At 35.5% G+C, this 16873-nt stretch overlaps 2 non-coding genes across 2 annotated transcripts; one reads left to right on the forward strand and one right to left on the reverse strand.

Moving 5' to 3' along the window:
* Positions 1-463: 463 nt before the first annotated feature.
* On the forward strand, positions 464-571 carry LOC112738840 (small nucleolar RNA R71). The gene has a single exon (XR_003169795.1). It is a non-coding gene; the product is annotated as a small nucleolar RNA R71 (small nucleolar RNA).
* A 15008-nt stretch (positions 572-15579) lies between these two features.
* LOC112738538 (small nucleolar RNA R71) lies at positions 15580-15687 on the reverse strand. Its single transcript, XR_003169494.1, has one exon. It is a non-coding gene; the product is annotated as a small nucleolar RNA R71 (small nucleolar RNA).
* Between the last annotated feature and the right edge of the window lie 1186 nt (positions 15688-16873).

A 16873-nucleotide genomic window follows, 5' to 3' on the forward strand; every position in this document is an offset into this window, starting at 1 on the left:
GAGGCATTTGATCCTTCCATGAGAAATTTGGATGATTTCTCCATGGTGAGTTATAGGTGTTTCCATAAGGTTCACCTAAGTAATTCACCTCTGCTATTGCAGGGTTCTCAGGATCATAAGCTTCTTCTTCATGAGAAGCCTCTTGAGTACTGTTGGATGCAGCTTGCATTCCATGCAGACTCTGAGAGATCATATTGACTTGCTGAGTCAATATTTTATTCTGAGCCAATATGGCATTCAGAGTATCAACTTCAAGAACTCCCTTCTTCATAGGCGTCCCATTACTCACAGGATTCCTTTCAGAAGTGTACATGAACTGGTTATTAGCAACCATGTCAATGAGTTCTTGAGCTTCTGCAGGCGTTTTCTTTAGGTGAATGGATCCACCTGCAGAAGTGTCCAGTGACATCTTTGATAGCTCAGATAAACCATCATAGAATATATCTAGGATGGTCCATTCTGAAAGCATGTCAGAAGGACACTTTTTGGTCAACTGTTTGTATCTTTCCCAAGCTTCATAGAGGGATTCACCTTCTTTCTGTCTGAAGGTTTGAACATCAGCTCTAAGCTTGCTCAGCTTTTGAGGAGGAAAGTACTTGGCTAAGAAAGCCGTGACCAGCTTATCCCAAGAGTTCAGGCTGTCTTTGGGTTGAGAATCCAACCATACTCTAGCTCTGTCTCTTACAGCAAAAGGGAAAAGCATGAGCCTGTAGACTTCAGGATCTACTCCATTAGTCTTAACAGTATCACATATCTGCAAGAATTCAGTTAAGAACTGAAAAGGATCTTCAGATGGAAGTCCATGAAACTTGCAGTTCTGCTGCATCAGAGAAACTAATTGAGGTTTCAGCTCAAAGTTGTTTGCTCCAATGGCAGGAATGGAGATGCTTCTTCCATGTAAATTGGAATTAGGTGCAGTAAAGTCACCAAGCATTCTCCTTGCATTATTATTATTTTCGGCTGCCATCTCCTCTTCCTGTTCGAAAATTTCTGAAAGATTATCTCTGGATTGTTGTATTTTAGCTTCTCTTAATTTTCTCTTCAGAGTCCTTTCAGGTTCTGGGTCTGCTTCAACAAGAATACTCTTGTCCTTGCTCCTGCTCATATGACAAAGAAGAGGGCACAGAAAAATAATAATAATAATAATAATAATATGGATCCTTTATACCACAGTATAGGATCCCTTTGTGAGTGGAAGAAAAGGGGGAGACAAAGAATGTAATATAATGGAAGAAACACAACTGTGAGGAGGGTTGAGATGTGAGATGAGATGTTAGTAGATGAATAAATAAATAGAATAAGATGAGAGAGAAGGAATTTTCGAAAATAATTTTTGAAAAAGAGTTAGTGATTTTTGAAAATAGTTTTTGAAAAATGTTAGTAATTTTCGAAAATTAAGATTTAAAAATTAAAATAATTAATAAATTAAAAAGAAATTTTGAAAAAGGGGGAAGATATTTTCGAAAATGAGAGAGAGAGAGTTAGTTAGGTAGTTTTGAAAAAGTTAAGAAACAAACAAAAAGTTAGTTAGTTAGTTGAAACTAATTTTGAAAAGATAAGAAGTTAGGAGGTTAGAAAAGATATTTTGAAATCAAATTTTTGAAAAAGGTAAGATAAGAAGATATTTTAGAAATTAGTTTTGAAAAAGATTTTATTTTTAAAATCTCAATTAATGACTTGATTCATAAGAAATCACAAGATATGATTCTAGAACTTAAAGTTTTGAATCTTTCTTAACAAGCAAGTAACAAACTTCAAATTTTTGAATCAAAACATTAATTGATTATGTTATTTTCGAAAATTTGATATAAAAAAAAAAAGATTTTTGAAAAATATTTTTAGAATTTTCGAAAATAACTAAGAAAAATGAAAAAGATTTGATTTTTGAAAAAGATTTTGAAAAAGATAAGATGTTCAAATTGAAAATTTGATTTGACTCATAAGAAACAATTTGATTTTAAAAATTTTTGAAAAAGTCAATCCAAATTTTCGAATTTGATGAGAGAAAAAGGGAAAGATATTTTTTTGATTTTTGAATTTTTATGATGAGAGAGAAAAACAACAAAAAGACTCAATGCATGAAAATTTTGAATCAAAACAATGAATGCATGCATGAATGATATGAATGTCAAGATGAACACCAAGAACACTTTGAATGTCAAGATGAACATCAAGAACATATTTTTGAAAAATTTTTTATGCAAAGAAAACATGTAAGACACCAAACTTAGAAATCTTTCATGTTTAGACTCTAAGAAACGAAAAATGCACATGTAAAACAAGAAAAGACACAAAACATGAAAACATCAAGATCAAACAAGAAGACTTACCAAGAACAACTTGAAGATCATGAAGAACACTATGAATGCATGAAATTTTTGAAAGATGCAAGATGCACATGCAAATGACACCAAACTTATGACATGACTCATGACTCAAACAAGAAACACAAAAAATGTTTTTGATTTTTTATGATTTTCTTTTTTTTTTTTGTAAATTTTTTTTCGAAAATTATATGAAAAAGAAAAAATAAGGATTCCAAAATTTTTAACATGAATTCCAGGAATCTTGCCATGTTTAGTCTAAAGCTTCAGTCCAGGAATTAGACATGGCTCACTAGCTAGCCAAGCTTTCAATGAAAGCTCCGGTCTAAAACACTAGACATGGCCAATGGCCAGCCAAGCTTTAGCATGTAACATAAGAGAATATACTGCTCATTACTTATCGAAGTAACTTGCCTCTATGCTGATGGTTTGGAAGCCTCAGTCCAAAAGAATTTAGACATGGCTTTACAGCCAGCCAGGCTTCACATGCTTCATGAAACACTAGAATTCATTCTTAAAAATTTTGAAGTCATAGAATAATTTATTTTTGAAACCATTATTTTTATTATTAAATATTTTTTTTTCGAAAACAGATGAGAAAATTTTGAAATATTTTTGAAAAATTTTTGAAAGGAAAACAAAAAGAAAATTACCTAATCTGAGCAACAAGATGAACCGTCAGTTGTCCAAACTCGAACAATCCCCGGCAACGGCGCCAAAAACTTGGTGTTGTTGCCGGATCCAAACTTGGCACTGATGTTACCGGACCAAAAGCTTGCCGAAAACTCAAACAATCCCCGGCAACGGCGCCAAAAACTTGGTACGCGGAATCGTGATTACACTTTAATCATGAAAAATTCATCGCTCTTTCTTTCCCTGGTAATGGCGCCAAAAACATGATGCCAAAACCACGGTTCACAACTCCGTGTAACTGACCAGCAAGTGCACTGGGTCGTCCAACTAATACCTTACGTGAGTAAGGGTCGAATCCCACGGAGATTGTTGGTATGAAGCAAGCTATGGTCACCTTGCAAATCTCAGTCAGGCAGATATAACTTGATAATAGTGTTTTCGAATAATAATTAATAGAATAGGGATAGAAATACTTATGTAATTCATTGGTGAGAATTTCAGATAAGCGAATGGAGATGCTTTCATTCCTCTGAACCTCTGCTTTCCTGCTATCTTCATCCAATCAATCTTACTCCTTTCCATGGCTGGCTTTATGCAAGGGCATCACCGTTGTCAGTGGCTACATCCCCTCCTCTCAGTGAAAAATATGCTCACATGCTCTGTCACAGCACGGCTAATCATCTGTCGGTTCTCGATCATGCTGGAATAGGATTCACCCTCCTTTTGCGTCTGTCACTAACGCCCAGCACTCGCGAGTTTGAAGCTCGTCACAGTCATTCAATCACTGAATCCTACTCGGAATACCACAGACAAGGTTTAGACTTTCCGGATTCTCTTGAATGCCGCCATCATTCTAGCTTACGCCACGAAGATTCTGATTAAGAGATCTAAGAGATATTCATTCTAGCTTATTTCATGTAGAACGGAAGTGTTTGTCAGGCACATGTTCATAGGGGAGAATGGTGATGAGCGTCACACATAATCATCACCTTCATCACGTTCTTGGGTGCGAATGGATATCTTAGAAGCGAAATAAGATGAATTGAATAGAAAACAGAAGTACTTTGCATTAATCTTTGAGGAACAGCAGAGCTCCACACCTTAATCTATGGAGTGTAGAAACTCTACCGTATGAAAATACATAAGTGAAGGTCCAGGCATGGCTGAGATGGCCAGAGCCCAAAACGTGATCACAGGATCCAAAATAATCCACAGATCCCAAGACTGTCAAAAAGACTAGTAAAAGGTCCTATTTATAATAAAATAGCTACTAGGGTTTACATGAGTAAGTAATTGATGCATAAATCCACTTTCGGGGCCCACTTGGTGTGTGTTTGGGCTGAGCTTGAGTGTTGCACGTGTAGAGGTCTTTCTTGGAGTTGAACGCCAGCTTTTGTGCCAGTTTGGGCGTTCAACTCTTGTTTTGGCTCCTTTTCTGGCGCTGGACGCCAGATTTGGGTAGAAAGCTGGCGTTGAACGCCAGTTTACATCATCTATTCTTGGCCAAAGTATGGACTATTATATATTTCTGGAAAGCCCTGGATGTCTACTTTCCAACGCAATTGGAAGCGCGCCATTTCGAGTTCTGTAGCTCCAGAAAATCCACTTTGAGTACAGGGAGGTCAGAATCCAACAGCATCAGCAGTCCTTTTTCAACCTCTGAATCTGATTTCTGCTCAAGTCCCTCAATTTCAGCCAGAAAATACCTGAAATCACAGAAAAATACACAAACTCATAGTAAAGTCCAGAAATGTGAATTTAACATAAAAACTAATGAAAACATCCCTAAAAGTAACTAGATCCTACTAAAAACATACTAAAAACAATGTCAAAAAGCGTATAAATTATCCGCTCATCATGTGCGTACGCACAAGTGCTGTTTTGGGCAAAATTTTGTTTGTGATTTTCCTTAAGCCCTAACGCACTTCCACCCCCTCCATCCCTCCCCTACCTTTCATTTTCCATCTTTTTCTACTTGTTTTACTTAGTTTTCTTTGCATTTGATTTTTCATCTTAGTAATTAAATAAGTTGCAAGTGTTTTCCTGTTGATTGATTGGGTTGCTTGTTGATTGAATTTCATCAATGCACTTGTTCTTTGCCTTAAATTACTAGCACCTAATTGGATTTGCACATCTACCTTTTTGTTGCATATTAGGTGAAAACTTTTATGAGTGCACATGGAATTTAGTGAATTGAATTGAATTGCTTGTTCACCATAGTTTTAAAGTCAATATAATCACATTACAAGGTCCTTGTTTCTTGTTAATGCTTTGCATTTTTTTGAGTTGGCTTAACTTGATTCTATCAAGTTTGTCACCTTTTTGTAACAAACACCTTAACCATGTGATTATTTGATTTTTCCTAAGGATGAATAAGTAATTTTCTTTTCATCATTACATTGGTTATTATTTGTTGTGCTAATTTATATCAATTTTTCTCTTTCACTTGCACAACTTCAAAATCTAATAATTCCTCCATTCAATTCACTCTTGTTGTAGTTGCCTAAGTTTGCATGTGCTTAAATGTTTCTCATCCATTACTTGCATCTTAGGCCATTTAATTGAGGAACTCATTCTTACTTTTTGATTATGTGGATGCCATTTTAACCGGTCGTTGTGTGTATTATAACCGCGCACATAATTGGAATACACACATGGCTCATCTTTCTATCATACCACACCACTATGCAAAATTCCTCAATTAGATGCTTATTTACTCCTTCCTTTACCTTTTTTGTGCTACTTGCCCTATGATTCTTAATTATACTTTATTCATTCTTTTTTAGGATGAGACATAAAGGCAAGGAGCCGGGTGAGGAGGAGGAAACCGAGGATGGAGATGCCGAGAATACATTGGACTTGGCGGTTTTCACACAACCCAAGCCCCAGAATCCGCCAACCGAAGGTGGAGGAACTTAGAGACATTCTCTCCGGATCGTGTTCGTGCACGGAGGACCGTGCAATGCTTAAGTGTGGGGGAGGATTCGTCATTTTGGGGTGTAAATTCTCTTTTCCGAATACTTTACACTTTATCTTTGTTTCTTTTTATTATGTCTCTTGTAGATATTTAGAGTATCTTTGACTGCTACATTCCATTTTCTTCTAGTATATATATCTTAGCTTATGCATAGTTTATTTCTAGCTATTGAATGTTGCATTTTTACATCTTTTTCTTAGTATATATTTCATAGATAGAAGTTGTGATTGGATGATATGAATAGTATAATGCCTAGTTCAATTTTGTCCTAATTGTTCATGTTAGTTTTTCTTTGCGATGTTGAAAATTAGGAATAGAACTAGGAAACTCTTGAAATTGCATCCATCACATCATACATACATATAGAAAATAATTTTGGTAAAAAACAACAAAGATTTCCAAGAATTTTATTTTTTGGGCTTTCTATTGAATTGATTTAGAAAATTGTTTTTAAACTTGCTTGAATGAAATTTTGTGGAACATAGAAGAGAGATAGAACAAAATACCTTGTGAATTTTTGGGCTTATATTGAGTGGTTACAATTTTTAACCACTATTTTTGTTCATTGTGTGCCATGCTCTTTCTATGATTGCGATCTTAGATTTGCTTGATTCTTTATTTTTAATGATTGATGTTTAAATGCATTGAGTATGATTGAAGCCGTTTTGGAATTAAGCTTACTTACCCATATAGCCATACCCTTACATCTACCATTGTTAGCCAATCTTGAGCTTTTTAATCCCTTTTGTTTGTAACCACATCAAAACTCTAAGCGTAAAACCATGAAATGACCTTGAATTGTATCTTTGATTAATTTAGGTTAAGATGTGTGTGTTATTTAAGTGCGGGAGAATCTTTGGGAAGCATTGGTAGAGACAAATTTTGTTTTGGGTACTTATTGAAAAATTTGGAAAATGGGTGCACATTCATGTGTCAATTTGCTTTAACCATATGCATTTGTCACAGAAAAAAAAGAAAAAAAGAAAAAAAAGTAGAAAATAAATATAATATAGCAAAAAGGGGACAAAGGTTTCCCCAAAAGAAAAAAAATGAATAAGAAATGCATATGTGTTTTGAATGGAAACTAAGGCATGAATGTGTGTGAAAAGAAGTAATGGGTGGCTAGAATGAATTTTTGTGGGTTGATTGATATAGGTTGAGTTGGATACTTAAGCTAATCAAAGATTCAATCTTTTAGTCTACTTAGCCATATATTCATCTCACCCTTACCCCAACCCCATTACAACCTTCTAAAGACCTCATGATACTTGCATACATGCATCAAATACTTGTTGATTGTTAGATGAAAAGAAAATCCTTGAAAGTATGATTAGAGGAGATTTGAGTGATTAAACCCTAAATATCGAGTGATGATAGTGTATACACACCTAGTGAGGATTCGATCACTCAATTCTATATTTCCACCCTTCTCATCATGCATTCTTGCAAGTTCCTTCATTTTGATGAGTGAGTCAATTCTTTAGATTTTGATTGCATTGAACCACTTCTTTGCTTAGCCCTATATGTCTATACTCTTACTTGGAAATTTGATTGTTTGTTTTCACAAAATCAATAGGCATTATAGATAGATATATATATATATATAGTATATAGCATAGTTGCATGCTTGTAAGTAGTTGCATTGAATAATTTGCTTGCCCATTTATCCTTCTCCTTTGTATGTGTTTAGCATGAGGACATGCTATTGTTTAAGTGTGGGAGAATTGATGAATCCATATTTGATGATGATTTTTGGTTGAAATTGAATGGATTTCATCATATAAACTTGCACTTATTCCCTTAAATAGCATGCTTTTGAACTTTCCTCCTAATTTGTGCTTGATTATGAAAACATGCTCTTTTGTGCCTAATTTGATTAATTTTATCCCATTTGCCTTCCATTCGATGCCTTGATGTTGTTTGTGAGTGATTTTAGATGTATAAGGTAGGAATGGCTTGGAGAGAATGGAAAAGGAGCATGCAAAGTGGAGGATGCATGAAGAATCAAAGGAGAAGAGCACAGCGATATGTGCATACGCACAGACCTGCGTGCGTACACACAACCATCAGAGCAGAGCCACGCATGCGCGTGAGCCGCATCGTGCGTGTTGCGCGTCCATTCAAGCATCGCCTAGTGTGTGTGCACACAACTTCTTGTGCGTACGCATAGGAAGAGATTTTGGCAGAGTGTGCGTGCGCACATGTCTGTACGTACGTACAGGTCCCAATGTGTGCCTCTATTAAAAAGTCACGTAGACTCGCGTTTTGGGGTTCTTTTGGCCCATTTTTGAAGGCTTGGATGCTGAAATCAAAGGCTATATGAAGGGGGCAACATCACATATGAAGAAAATGTTTTTCATTAGGTCTTAGGAGGGTAGAAAAACACCTTATGAGTAGGAGTAGTGTAGATTTGGAAATTCTTTCTTAGGGTTCTTAATTAGGGTTTGTAGTATTTTATACGTCAAGTTTGATTTTGGATTATAGTTATTTCATTGTAAGTATCTCTTTAATTTCTCTTTTATTTACACTACTTGTTCTACACTTTCTTACATTTCACTTTCTTTGTCAATATATACATAGTTTTACAATTTTAGATTTCTAGTTGGTTAATTTGATGTTTGATTATTATTGCATGTTTGTTTGAGTTGCTTTTATTGATTTTGATCATTTGTGGTTTATAGCTTTCATCATTTTCCCAATTTTGCCATATTTTATGATTATGCCTATTAGGTGTTTGATGAAATGCCAATTTTAATTATGGGGTAGATTTCTATCCCTTGCCTTGAGAAAATGAGTGTATGGATTACTAGAGCCATAATGTCCAATATTTAGTGATAATTCTTGGGTTGTTAGTTGTTATTGTTTCCACTAACGCTAGCTTTTTACCAACCAATTTGGTAAGTTAGCTAGGATTTGTGGATTAATGACAATTATGCTCACTCGACCTATCCTTCGATGTTAAGGGTTGACTTAGTGAGATTAACCCATCATAATTATCATAGTTATGGTTATGGCAAGGAAGGGATTCCATAAATCATCCCAAGTCAAGGTTTCATTTATGTTTTGAACCACTTTTCCATCACTTTATAGCATTACTTGTCCATATTACATACATAGTTCTTTTATTCCTTTATTAGTTTATTAATTGCAATTTTGGCTTGTTCTTTTATCTCTTTATTTGTTTATTTCAATCATTAAAACCCCTTTGCTTCCCACAACCAATCTTAAGCACTCATTGGCATTAGTTCCTAGGGAAGACAACCCGGGAGTCTAAATACTCTCCGTTTATATTTACTTTGAATTGTGACAATCTTTAGAATAATAATTTAATTAGGGTCAATTGTTGGTTTAGAGCTATACTTGCAACGAAAAATCTACTTTGTGAAACTCCTAACCTACTTTTGGTCTTCGTCACTAGGGTAGATGGCTGGCGTTGAACGCTAGTTTTGGCCTTTAATTCTGAAGCAAAGTATGGACAATTATACATTGCTAAAAAGCTCTGGATGTTATATTTACATAGCCATTAAGAATGCTCCATTTGGACTTTTGTAGCTCCAGAAACTCTCTTTCGAGTGCAAGGAGGTCAGATCCTAACAGCATATGCAGTGATTTCTCTGCCTCTAACTCAGACATTTGCTCCAGCTCCTCAATTTCAGCCAAAAAATACCTGAAATTGCATAAAAACACACAAATTCAAAGTAGAACCCAAAAATGTGAGTTTTGCACTAAAACCTATGAAAACTCAGTAAAACTTAAATAAAACATAATAAAAATTATATAAAAATGATGGCAAAAAGCGTATAAAATATCCGCTCATCATCAGGCAAGCAGAAAGGGATGTTTTGGGGTTCAAAAGCATCAAACAGTAATTCAAAGAGTAGAAAATACAAATAGTGAGAATGGTGTGAAATATATGAGAGAAGGTAGTTAAGGTGTCAGAGTTGTGTATTCGTCCGAATTAAGTTTTCTTACCAACTATTTTAATCATGCAAGATTCATTTCATGGAAAACTGTTAGTAACTAAACCCTAATGTCTTAGTGATTTAGTCTCCTCTAACCTAGTTAACTGCCAATGTCTTAGTCACTTAATTTCGATTAGAGGGTGAAGTGCAATTCTAGTTTATGGCCACAAAAACCCTAATTACTCAAAGCAAAGAGGATTATATGTTACGTATCTCGATTAGTTCAAGTAATTAACGATTTAGGAGGAATTTACTTTCAAGCTATTGTTTAGGTGAGATATCTCTTCCAAGAATCACAAGAACTCATATAGAATAAGGATCATTCTTCCGATCCACCCAGATTCATAAAATTAAGAACGAAAGTATTCCTTGAAACTGAATCAATACATTAATTAAAATTGAAAAGCAATAGTCTCAATCCATATAAATAAATAGAGCTTCTAACCTTAACCAAGGAGGTTTAGTGGCTCATGCTTTAGAGAGAAAACTAGGGTTTAGAAAAGTGTGTAAGTGCTGAAGTGAGAAGATCCCCCACAAAGAATGAATCTTTTCCCTTTTATATCTAACCTATTTTGATTTGAAACTAAGATAAAAATAATAAATTCTAAACCTAAAATATTTTGTTTGTAAATAAACTTTACAAAAATAAAAGATAAAACAATAATTAAAAGCTAAATCTAACTAAAGATGCTCCAAGAGTGAAGTTTGATCCGGATTGCCTGGTGCTAAACGCCAACTTTGGCGTTTAGCGCCCAAAGGGCCAGAACGATTCTTTCCAATGCTGAGTTGCTGGCGCTAAACACCAGCTTGGCATTTAGCTCCTTGGTGGGCAGCTTCAATTCTTTTTGTTCTTGCCTAAAACTCTGCCAAATTGATCCGAAATTTCACCTGAAATGATTGAAACACTAAAACAACTCCAAGTAGCATCTAAAGATGATTTTAACACTAAAATATAATTAAACTCACTAAATTCTAACTTAATTTACCTAGAAAATAAGCAGAAAATAGGGTAAAGATTCTCACGCATCAAGAGGCAAGAGAGTTGGAACTCATGCAGCTGAAGCAAGGGTTTATGACTGTAGCAGAGTACACCAGCAAGTTCGAGGAGCTTTGAATATTTTTGAGAATTTGTCACGAGGGCTCAAGGATGACATTATGACTATTGTGGCTCCGTTGGAGATAAGGAGGTTCTCGGAACTAGTGAACAAGGCAAGGGTTGTAGAGGACTGTGTCAAGAAGGTAGCGGTGGTAACAGAAAATCGTGGTGATATTGACAACCGAGGTCATGGAGAGTACTTTTCACCGAGGGGATAGAGCTTTAAGAGAGATGGACATGCTCCTCAGCGTCTTCTAGGTCAAGGGAACTTTGGAAGGAACAACAATGACCAATTTTACCAAATGAGGAGAAGTCATCTATGCTATACTTGTGGACTGCCTGGACACCTTGCCAAAAACTGTTGTCGTGGGGGAAACCAAAATGCGGGTCAGAATCAACAACTAGACCATGTGTTCGCTATGGACGCGAGTGAGGCGACGAAGTCGGGGATTCTCTGATGAGAGGTAAGTGATGAGCGGATAATTTATACGCTTTTTGGCATTGTTTTTAGTATGTTTTTAGTAGAATCTAGTTACTTTTAGGGATGTTTTCATTAGTTTTTATGTTAAATTCATATTTCTGGACTTTACTATGAGTTTGTGTGTTTTTCTGTGATTTCAGGTATTTTCTGGCTGAAATTGAGGGACTTGAGCAAAAATCAGATTCAGAGGTAGAAGAAGGACTACTGATGTTGTTGGATTCTGACCTCCCTGCACTCAAAGTGGATTTTCTGGAGCTACAGAACTCAAAATGGTGCGCTTCCAATTGCGTTCGAAAGTAGACATCAAGGGCTTTCCAGCAATGTATAATAGTCCATACTTTGAACGATTTTAGACAACGTAAAAGGGCGTTGAATGCCAGTTCTATGCTGCTGTCTGGAGTTAAACGCCAGAAACAAGTCACAAACCAGAGTTGAACGCCAGAAATACGTTATAACCTGGCGTTCAACTCCAGAAAGAGCCTCTGCATGTGGAACATTCAAGCTCAGCCCAAGCACACACCAAGTGGTCCCCGGAAGTGGATTTATGCATCAATTACTTACTTCTGTAAACCCTAGTAACTAGTTTAGTATAAATAGGACTTTTTACTATTGTATTAGACATCTTTTGATCATCTTTTGATCATTTTTAGATCTCTAGACCTCCATGGGAGGCTGGCCACTCGGCGATGCTTACCCTCTATATTCACTTATGTATTTTCAAACGGTAGAGTTTCTACACTCAATAGATTAAGGTGTGGAGCTCTGCTGTTCCTCAAAGATTAATGCAAAGTACTACTGTTTTCTATTCAGTTCATCTTATTTCGCTTCTAAGATATTCGTTTGCACTTCAACCTGAATGTGATGAACGTGACAATCATCATCATTCCCTATGAACGCGTGCCTGACAACCACTTCCGTTCTACCTTAGATTGAATGAGTATCTCTTAGATCTCTTAATCAGAATCTTCGTGGCATAAGCTAGATTGATGGCGGCATTCATGAGAGTCCGGAAAGTCTAAACCTTGTCTGTGGTATTCCGAGTAGGACTCTGGGATTGAATGACTGTGACAAACTTCAAACTCGCGAGTGCTGGGCGTAGTGACAGATGCAAAAGGATAGTGAATCCTATTCCAGTATGATCGAGAACCTCAGATGATTAGTCGTGCTGTGACAGAGCATTTAGACCATTTTCACAAGAGGATGGATTGCAGCCATTGGCAAGGGTGATGCCTCCAGACGATTAGCCATGCAGTGACAGCGCATCGGACCATTTTTCAGAGAAGATACAAAGTAGCCATTGACAACGGTGATGTCCTTACATAAAGCCAGCCATGGAAAGGAGTAGGATTGATTGGATGAAGGCAGCAGGAAAGCAGAGGTTCAGAGGAACGAAAGCATCTCTATGCGCTTATCTGAAATTCTCACCAATGATTTACATAAGTATTTATATCCTTCTTTTATTATTTAATTTCGAAAACTCCATAATTATTTTATATCCGCCTGACTGAGATTTACAAGGTGACCATAGCTTGCTTCATACCAACAATCTCCGTGGGATCGACCCTTACTCACTTAAGGTTTATTACTTGAACGACCCAGTGCACTTACTGGTTAGTTGTATCGAAGTTGTGACAAATTATGAATTGAGATTAGAGCACCAAGTTTTTGGAGCCATTACCAGATATCACAATTTCGTGCACCAAGTTTTTGGCGCTGTTGCCGGAGATTGTTCGAGTTTGGACAACTGACGGTTCATCTTGTTGCTCGGATTAGGTAATTTTCTTTTTGTTTTATTTTCAAAAATTTTTCAAAAAAATCTTTCAAAAATTTCTCCTTTGTTTTCGAAAAAAAAAATTTTAAAATAAAAATATTTTCAAAAATATATTTTTCTTCAGAATTTTTAAGAATGAATTCTAGTGTTTCATGAAGCATGTTGAAGCCTGACTGGTTGTAAAGCCATATCTAATCCTTCTGGGTAGGGAATGTCAGGCATGTCATGTTTGAGTTACATACTAAAGCTTGGCTGGCTATTAAGCCATGCCTGACCCTTTGATTGGAGCTTTAGACTAAAGAGCATAAGATTCCTGGAATTCATATTAAAAATTTCGGAATCCTTATTTTTTTTCACATTAATTTTCAAAAAATCCAAAAAAAAAATTAATAAAATCATAAAAATCAAAAATATTTTGTGTTTCTTGTTTGAGTCTTGAGTCAGATTTTAAGTTTGGTGTCAATTGCATATTCATCTTGCATTTTTCGAAAAATTCATGCATTCATGGTGTTCTTCATGATCTTCAAGTTGTTCTTGGTAAGTCTTCTTGTTTGATCTTGATGTTTTCTTGTTTTGCATCTTTTCTTATTTTTCATGTGCATTTTTGCATTCATAGTGTCTAAACATGAAAGATTTCTAAGTTTGGTGTCTTACATATTTTCTTTGCATATAAAAATTTTCAAAAATATGTTCTTGATGTTCATCATGATCTTCAAAGTGTTCTTGGTGTTCATCTTGACATTCATAGCATTCTTGCATGCATTCATTGTTTTGATCTAAAAAATCTTCATGCATTGCATCATTTTCATGTTTTTCTCTCTCATCATTAAAAATTCAAAAATCAAAAAAATATCTTCCCCTTTTTCTCTCTTAAAATTTCGAAAATTAGATTTGACTTTTCAAAAATTTTTAAAATCTAGTTGTTTTTATGAGTCAAATCAAATTTTCAATTTAAAAATCTTATCTTTTTCAAAATCTTTTTCAAAAATCAAATCTTTTTCATTTTTCTTAGTTATTTTTGAAAATTTTTAAAATATTTTCAAAAATCTTTTTCTTATCTTTATCTCCTAATTTTTGAAAATAACATCATCAATTAATGTTTTGATTCAAAAATTTCAAGTTTGTTACTTGCTTGTTAAGAAAGATTCAAACTTTGAGTTCTAGAATCATATCTTGTGATTTCTTGTGAATCAAGTCATTAATTGTGATTTTAAAAATCAAATCTTTTTCAAAACTAATTTCAATCATATCTTTTCAAAAATATCTCCTTATCTTATCTTTTTTTAAAAATTTTATTTTAAAATATCTTTTCTAACTTCTTATCTTCTTATCTTTTCAAAAATTGATTTTCAAAATTCGTTTCAACTAACTAACTAACTTTTTGTTTGTTTCTTATCTTTTTCAAAACTACCTAACTAACTCTTTCTCTCTCTAATTTTCGAAAATATCCTCCCTCTTTTTCAAAATTTTTTTTTAATTAACTAATTATTTTAACTTTTGATTTTAAAATTTCAAAAATTACTAACCTTTTTCAAAAACTATTTTCGAAAACCACTAACTCTTTTTCAAAAATTATTTTCGAAAATTCACTTCCCCCTCTCATCTTCTTCTATTTGTTTATTTATTTACTAACATCTCTTCCTCACTCACGAAAAATCCGAACCCCCTCTCTCTCTCTCTCTGAGTTCAGATTTTCTCTTCTTCTTTTCTTCTATTCACACAGGGACCTCTATACTGTGGTAAAAAGGATCCCTATTATTATTATTATTATTATTATTATTTTTCTGACCCTCTTTTTCATATGAGCAGGAGCAAAGACAAGAATATTCTTGTTGAAGCAGATCCAGAACCTGAAAGGACTCTGAAGAGGAAACTAAGAGAAACTAAATTACAACAATCTAGCAAGCACCTTTCAGAAATTTTCGAACAAGAAGAGGAGATGGCAGCCGAAAATAATAATAATGCAAGGAGAATGCTTGGTGACTTTACTGCACCTAATTCCAATTTACATGGAAGAAGCATCTCCATTCCTGCCATTGGAGCAAACAATTTTGAGCTGAAACCTCAATTAGTTTCTCTGATGCAGCAGAACTGCAAGTTTTATGGACTTCCATCTGAAGATCCTTTTCAGTTCTTAACTGAATTCTTGCAGATCTGTGATACTGTTAAGACTAATGGAGTAGATCCTGAAGTCTACAGGCTCATGCTTTTCCCTTTTGCTGTGAGAGACAGAGCTAGAATATGGTTGGACTCTCAACCTAAGGATAGCCTGAACTCTTGGGATAAGCTGGTCAAGGCTTTCTTAGCCAAGTTCTTTCCTCCTCAAAAGCTGAGCAAGCTTAGAGTGGATGTTCAAACCTTCAGATAGAAAGAAGGTGAATCCCTCTATGAAGCTTGGGAGAGATACAAAGGACTGACCAAAAAGTGTCCTTCTGACATGCTTTCAGAATGGACCATCCTTGATATATTCTATGATGGTCTGTCTGAATTAGCTAAAATGTCATTGGATACCTCTGCAGGTGGATCCATTCACCTAAAAAAAATGCCTGCAGAAGCTCAAGAACTCATTGACATGGTTGCTAATAACCAGTTCATGTACACTTCTGAAAGGAATCTTGTGAATAATAGGATGCCTATGAAGAAGGGAGTTCTTGAAATTGATACTCTGAATGCTATATTAGCTCAGAATAAAATATTGACTCAGCAAGTTAATATGATTTCTCAGAGTCTGAATGGAATGCAAGCTACATCCAACAGTACTCAAGAGGCATCTTCTGAAGAAGAAGCTTATGATCCTGAAAACCCTGCAATAGCAGAGGTAAATTATATGGGTGAACCTTATGGAAACACCTATAATCCATCATGGAAAAATCACCCAAATCTCTCATGGAAGGATCAACAAAGGCCTCAACAAGGCTTTAATAATGGTGGAAGAAATAGGTTTAACAATAGTAAACCTTTTCCATCATCCACTCAGCAACAGACAGAGAATTCTGAGCAGAATCCATCTAGCTTAGCAAATTTAATCTCTGATCTATCTAAGGCCACTGTAAGTTTCATGAAGAAACAAGGTCCTCCATTAGGAATTTGGAGGCACAAGTGGGCCAGCTGAGTAAAAGGATCACTGAAATCCCTCCTAGTACTCTCCCAAGCAATACAGAAGAGAATCCAAAAGGAGAATGCAAGGCCATTGAATTAATTACCATGGCCGAACCTGTAAGGGTGGGAGAGGACGTGAATCCCATTGAGGAAAACCTCCTGGGACGCCCAGTGATCAATAAGGAGCTTCCCTTTGAGGAACCAAAAGAATCTGAGGCTCAACTAGAGACCATAGAGATTCCATTAAACCTCCTTATGCCATTCATGAGCTCTGATGAGTATTCCTCTTCTGAAGAGAATGAGGATGTCACTGAGGAGCAAGTCACCAAGTACCTTGGTGCAATCATGAAGCTGAATGCCAAATTATTTGGCATTAAAACTTGGGAAGATGAACCTCTCTTGTTCACCAATGAACTACGTGATCTGGATCAACTGACATTGCCTCAGAAGAAACAGGATCCTGGAAAGTTCTTAATACCTTGTACCATAGGCACCATGATCTTTAAGGCTCTGTGTGACCTTGGTTCAGG

Source organism: Arachis hypogaea, chromosome 13 (genome assembly GCF_003086295.3).
Source record: "Arachis hypogaea cultivar Tifrunner chromosome 13, arahy.Tifrunner.gnm2.J5K5, whole genome shotgun sequence".
NCBI classification, from domain to species: domain Eukaryota; kingdom Viridiplantae; phylum Streptophyta; class Magnoliopsida; order Fabales; family Fabaceae; genus Arachis; species Arachis hypogaea.